Source organism: Adiantum capillus-veneris, chromosome 12 (genome assembly GCF_014529385.1).
Source record: "Adiantum capillus-veneris isolate H3 chromosome 12, ASM1452938v2, whole genome shotgun sequence".
Lineage (NCBI taxonomy): Eukaryota > Viridiplantae > Streptophyta > Polypodiopsida > Polypodiales > Pteridaceae > Adiantum > Adiantum capillus-veneris.
In genome coordinates this window covers 963658-969657 of record NC_140942.1, presented here as the reverse complement: position 1 = coordinate 969657, position 6000 = coordinate 963658, and positions in this window count along the sequence as shown.

Below are 6000 nucleotides of genomic sequence, written 5' to 3'. Positions count from 1 at the left end.
TTGGGCTTTGGAGCTTCACCTCTTGTGAAAAACCTTAGCATAGGTGTTTGGAGGTACTACAAAGCTGGTCTCAAAACTTGCTAAAATTAGACCTGCTAAATTTAGATGAACTCTGCTAAGATTTAATTTTACCCTAAGATATCTCGGACTTCATACTTAGAGTCTAATGCGTGAATTTGACCACTTAAAATTTACATAGTTAATTTCTATTTTTAGACTCTTATAATTGCTCTAATTAATCCCCCTTGTCTGTATCTTTTATCGCGAAAATTAAATACAATTATCCTTGCTCTTTTAAAGACTTGTTTCCTTTGGTCCCAATCATTTTACTACTAATTCTATAAGCACTTTAATCCACTTCACTTGTTCTCTTTTATTTTCCCCAGACTTATGTGGCCAATTTAAGATGATTTTTTTTTTGAAAATTAGAAGTTAATTTTCATGACATTACCTCTCCCTTGAAATCATAGTCATCATTGACTATGGAGTAGAGAAAATAAAGTCATAGCTAGTCCTCAGCTAGTCCTTCTACTTTGGCTACAGGATCGATCCCCTTTTACCCGTCGAAATCCTTCCACATTGGTGATTATTTCCACTTAGTGCTTGCAAGACTTAACTATCACAAGTATGTCTTTACTTAGCCTTTACATCTTCCTATATTAAGTTGACAAAATCTACTTGGTGCTTGAGAGGCTAAGCTGCCGCAAGCATATAATCTACCTAACCATTAATCATTTCTCATAGTAAATTGGCGAAGTCTACTTGGTGCTTGAGAGAAACATGTCTTCCTCAAGCATGATTCATTGTATGCATATACATAATTTTTTTTATGAATATAAAAAAGAAATCTTATAGTCAAAACAAGATAAATTTCTTTAAGAAACATTTGTTCATATATGGTTTTTACCTTTGACATGAGTTGAACAAGGTTTATATCATCCTTTAAGTGGACACCTTGCATCTTCAAAAGTACAATTCTTAAATTAATAAGATACCATCAAATAGTCTTACCACTTTGTAAACCCTTGTCTTCATGTCATAGGATGCTCTTAGGATGCCTGATCTCTTCTTGACCTTCAAATTTGGGTGGATCTTCAATTACCGGGTCTTTGCGTGGCCCGCCCTTATAGTTTTAAAAGGCTTACATGAAAGGAATTATGATGAGCCAAGTGCTAGGTAACTTTAAGTTATAAGCGGATTCATTAATTGGCTTAAGGATTTGAAATGGGCCATAATATCTTTTTGCTTGCTTAGGATAATATTATGATGACCCATTGGACACCCTTGTTTCCCCTTGCATGTTCTTTTTGGAATTAGGGTTGCAGAGAAATGCGCACATCTTGGAGTAGACGATGGAAGCTCAAGGCACACAATAGAGAGTGTATTACTTAGTGTGCAATGGAAAGATAGATAGCCCTAGAGTGATGGGAGTATATACAATGCACGGGGGGGAAAACCTCCTAAAGAGGGGAAAAATGCCCCGGCGGTCCTAGTGTGTTCACACACATCACTACCACATGTATATGGTAACAAATCCCCCCTGGAGTGATGCGGTAAACGAGAGCTGGCACATGAGTAAAGGGAAGTGCCATGCCCTGAGGACATGATTAGTCCACAAAGGGGAGTAAGCCCAAAGCTTTGCGGAAAGCTTCAAGCTTCTCACGAGACAATGCCTTTGTGAAAAGGTCTGCAAGGTTGTCCTGTGTTGGCACATAAGCCAAGATGATCTCTCCTGCTGAGAGCCTCTCCCTGACATAGTGGTAATGCACCTCAACGTGCTTTGTGCGAGCATGGAAAACTGGGTTCCTCGCAACTACCAATGCGCTCTGACTGTCAGTGTAGATAGTGTTGGCAGTGTCCTGTCCAACACCCAAATAAGCCATAAGGCGTCTGAGCCATACACACTCAACCGTAGCTGTGAAGACTGCCCTGTACTCAGCCTCACAACTCGAAGTGGCCACAGTAGGTTGCTTCTTGCTCAACCATGATATACATGAACTGCCAAGCCTGAAACAAAAACCACTTGTGGACACTCACGTGTCAAAACAACCAGCCCAATCTGAGTCTGAAAAAGCATGTAAGTCTGGCGGCAATGATCCCCCCTTGGGATAAAACAAGCCAAGATGTAAAAGTGCCACTAAGGTAGCGGAAAATCCTCTTTACAGCCTGCCAATGCTTAGACCCTAGGCTATGCATAAATCTGCTAACCTGTGAGACTGCAAACTGAATATCTGGCCTCGTGTTGCATACATAAATGAGGCATCCAACAACAGCTTGGTAAAGAGTGACATCAGCAGGATCGCCAGCATAATGTAGACTCAACTTCAAACCTATTTCCATGGGAGTGGCAATAGGTTTGCAATCCTCAAGTCCAAACTTACATAGCAATGTCTCTATGTAACTTTTCTGACACAAGGCAATACCACCATCACACTGCTTAAACTGTATACCCAAGTAGTGATGCAACAGCCCCAAATCTTTCATCTTGAAAGTAGCATTCAAATCAGCCTTAAATTCAGCAATATGTCTCTCATTTGGTCCAGTGATCAACAAATCGTCTACATAAGGAACCACAATGAGAAATACATCACCCTCATGCTTTACATACAATGTGCTTTCTATTGGACTGTTACGAAAGCCTTGTTTGACCAAATGAGTGTCAGCTTTCTCATACCAAGCACGAGGAGATTGCTTCAACCCATACAAATCCTTGTTACATTTGCACACTTTGTCCTCTTGTCCTTTCTTGACAAAACCCTGAGGCTGCGTTACATAAACTTCCTCAAATATGTCACCATTCAAGAAAGCAGTAACAATGTCTGATTGATGTACATCCCAACCAAAATGAGCTGCCAATGCACATAGAAAACGCACAGTAGTCATACAATAAGTGGTAGCAAAAGTCTCTTCATCCGGATTGTGTTTCAACTTGTATACCCACTTCGTACCAATGGCCTTTTTGCCAGGAGGCAAATCAGATAAAGTCCATGTGTCATTTTCTATAAGTGCACCATGTTCTGATTGCATGGCAACCATCCAATCCTCTGAATTTTGTGCTTCATCAAAAGATAGAGGCTCCTCAACATCATGTAAGCTAGAGATAGCCAAAGCATAACAATCTGATGCATAAGATGCATGGCAAGACCCTCAACGAGTACGACTAGACAAAGGTGCATCCAATTTACTGTCATGCAAAGTGTGCACCAGCCATTTTGGCATACCTCTAGCCTGCTCTGTTGGAATTAGGGTTGCAGAAAAACACACACAGCTTGGAGAAGACGAAGGAAGCTCAAGGCACACAATAGAGAATTTGTTACTTAGTGTGCAATGGAAAGATAGATAGCCCTAGAGTGATGGGCGTATATATAATGCACCGGGGAAAAAACCTCCTAAAGAGGGAAAAAATGCCCCGGCGGTCCTAGTGTGTTCACACACATCACTACCACATGTATATGGTAACAAATCCCCCCTGGAGTGATGCGGTGAACGAGAGCTGGCACATGAGTGAAGGGAAGTGCCATTGCCTGAGGACATGATCAGTCCACAAAGGGGAGTAAGCCCAAAGCTTTGCGGAAAGCTTCAAGCTTCTCACGAGACAATGCCTTTGTGAAAAGATCTGCAAGGTTGTCCTGTGTTGGCACATAAGCCAAGCTGATCTCTCCTGCTAAGAGCCTCTCCCTGACATAGTGGTAATGCACCTCAATGTGCTTTGTGCAAGCATGGAAAACTGGGTTCCTCGCAACTGCCAATGCGCTCTGACTGTCAGTGTAGATAGTGTTGGCAGTGTCCTGTCCAACACCCAAATAAGCCATAAGGCGTCTGAGCCATACACACTCAACCGTAGCTGTGAAGACTGCCCTGTACTCAGCCTCACAACTCGAAGTGGCCACAGTAGGTTGCTTCTTGCTCAACCATGATATACATGAACTGCCAAGCCTGAAACAAAAACCACTTGTGGACACTCGCATGTCAAAACAACCAGCCCAATCTGAGTCTGAAAAAGCATGTAAGTCTGGCGGCAATGATCCCCCCTTGGGATAAAACAAGCCAAGATGTAAAAGTGCCACTAAGGTAGCGGAAAATCCTCTTGACAGCCTGCCAATGCTTAGACCCTGAGCTATGCATAAATCTGCTGACCTATGAGACTGCAAACTGAATATCCGGCCTCGTGTTGCATACATAAATGAGGCATCCAACAACAGCTTGGTAAAGAGTGACATCAGCAGGATCGCGAGCATAATGTAGACTCAACTTCAAACCTATTTCCATGGGAGTGGCAATAGGTTTGCAATCCTCAAGTCCAAACTTACATAGCAATGTCTCTATGTAACTTTTCTGACACAAGGTAATACCACCATCACACTGCTTAAACTGTATACCCAAGTAATGATGCAACAACCCCAAATCTTTCATCTTGAAAGTAGCATTCAAATCAGCCTTAATTTCAGCAATATGTCTCTCATTTGGTCCAGTGATAAGCAAATCATCAACATAAAGAACCACAATGAGAAGTACATCACCCTCACGCTTTACATACAATGTGCTTTTGTTGGACTGTTACGAAAGCCTCGTTTAACCAAATGAGTGTCAGCTTTCTCATACCAAGCACGAGGAGATCGCTTCAACCCATACAAAGCCTTCTTACATCTGCACACTTTGTCCTCTTGTCCTTTTATGACAAAACCGCGAGGCTGCATTACATAAACTTCCTCAAATATGCCACCATTCAAGAAAGCAGTAACAATGTCTGATTGATGTACATCCCAACCAAAATGAGCTGCCAATGCACATAGAAAACGTACAAGAGTCATACGACAAGTGGGAGCAAAAGTCTCTTCATAATCAATGCCTTTTTCCTGTGCATAACCCTTTGCAACAAGTCGAGCCTTATGGCGATCGATCTCACCATCCAGCTTGCGTTTCAACTTGTAAACCCACTTCATACCAATGGCCTTTTTTCCAGGAGGCAAATCACATAAAGTCCATGTGTCATTTTCTATAAATGCATCATATCCTGATCGCATGGCAGCCATCCAATTTTCTGAATTCTGTGCTTCACAAAAGACAGAGGCTCCTCAACATCATGTAAGCTAGACACAGCCAAAGCATAACAATCTGATGCATAAGATGCATGGCGAGAGCCTGAATGAGTACGACCAGACAAAGGTGCATCCAATTTACTGTCACGCAAAGTGTGCACCGGCCATTTTGGCATACCTCTAGCCTGCTCATTTTCATCCCTTTCTTCAGCAAGTACATCATGTACATCTGCATCAGTAATAGGCTGATCTAAAACATTTTCAGAAACCCCCATAGGCTATACATTTGCCTCATTGGAACTTACATTCGTATTTCCACCACTGAAAAGAGGCAACAAAGTGTCATAAATGTCCTGTGAGCTTACATTACTGTCTCTAGTACATGACAGCAAGGGCTGAAGAGAATCTTCCACAAACACTACATCCCAAGAAACCAGAATACGTTTTGTTTGCGGATGATACAACCTATAACCTTTGCTTTCAGCACTATAACCAACCAAAATACATTTGACAGCCTTATCATCCAATTTTCTGCGTTGCACTTGTGTCACCAAAGCATATGTCAAACAGCCAAAAACACGCATGTGCTCAATAGAAGGCTTTCTATCATGCCATGCTTCACATGGAGTAATAGACTGCAAAGCTTTCGTAGGACACCTGTTAAGTACATAAGTGGAACACATGATGGCCTCAAGCCAAAAAGAATGCAGCAAAGCTTGACTTTTGACCATACATCGTGCCATTTCCGTCAGTGACCTGTTTTTCCTCTCAGCAACACCATTTTTCTGAGGTGTATAAGGCACTGTACATTGGTGTTTTATCCCACGACTAGCCAGAAATGCATTAAATTCATGAGACATATACTCCCCCCCTCGATCGGAACGGAGGGTGCCCATAGTACATTTCGAGACATTTTCAGCCATAGCCAGAATTTGTTTGAAGCACATAAAAACTTCGGACT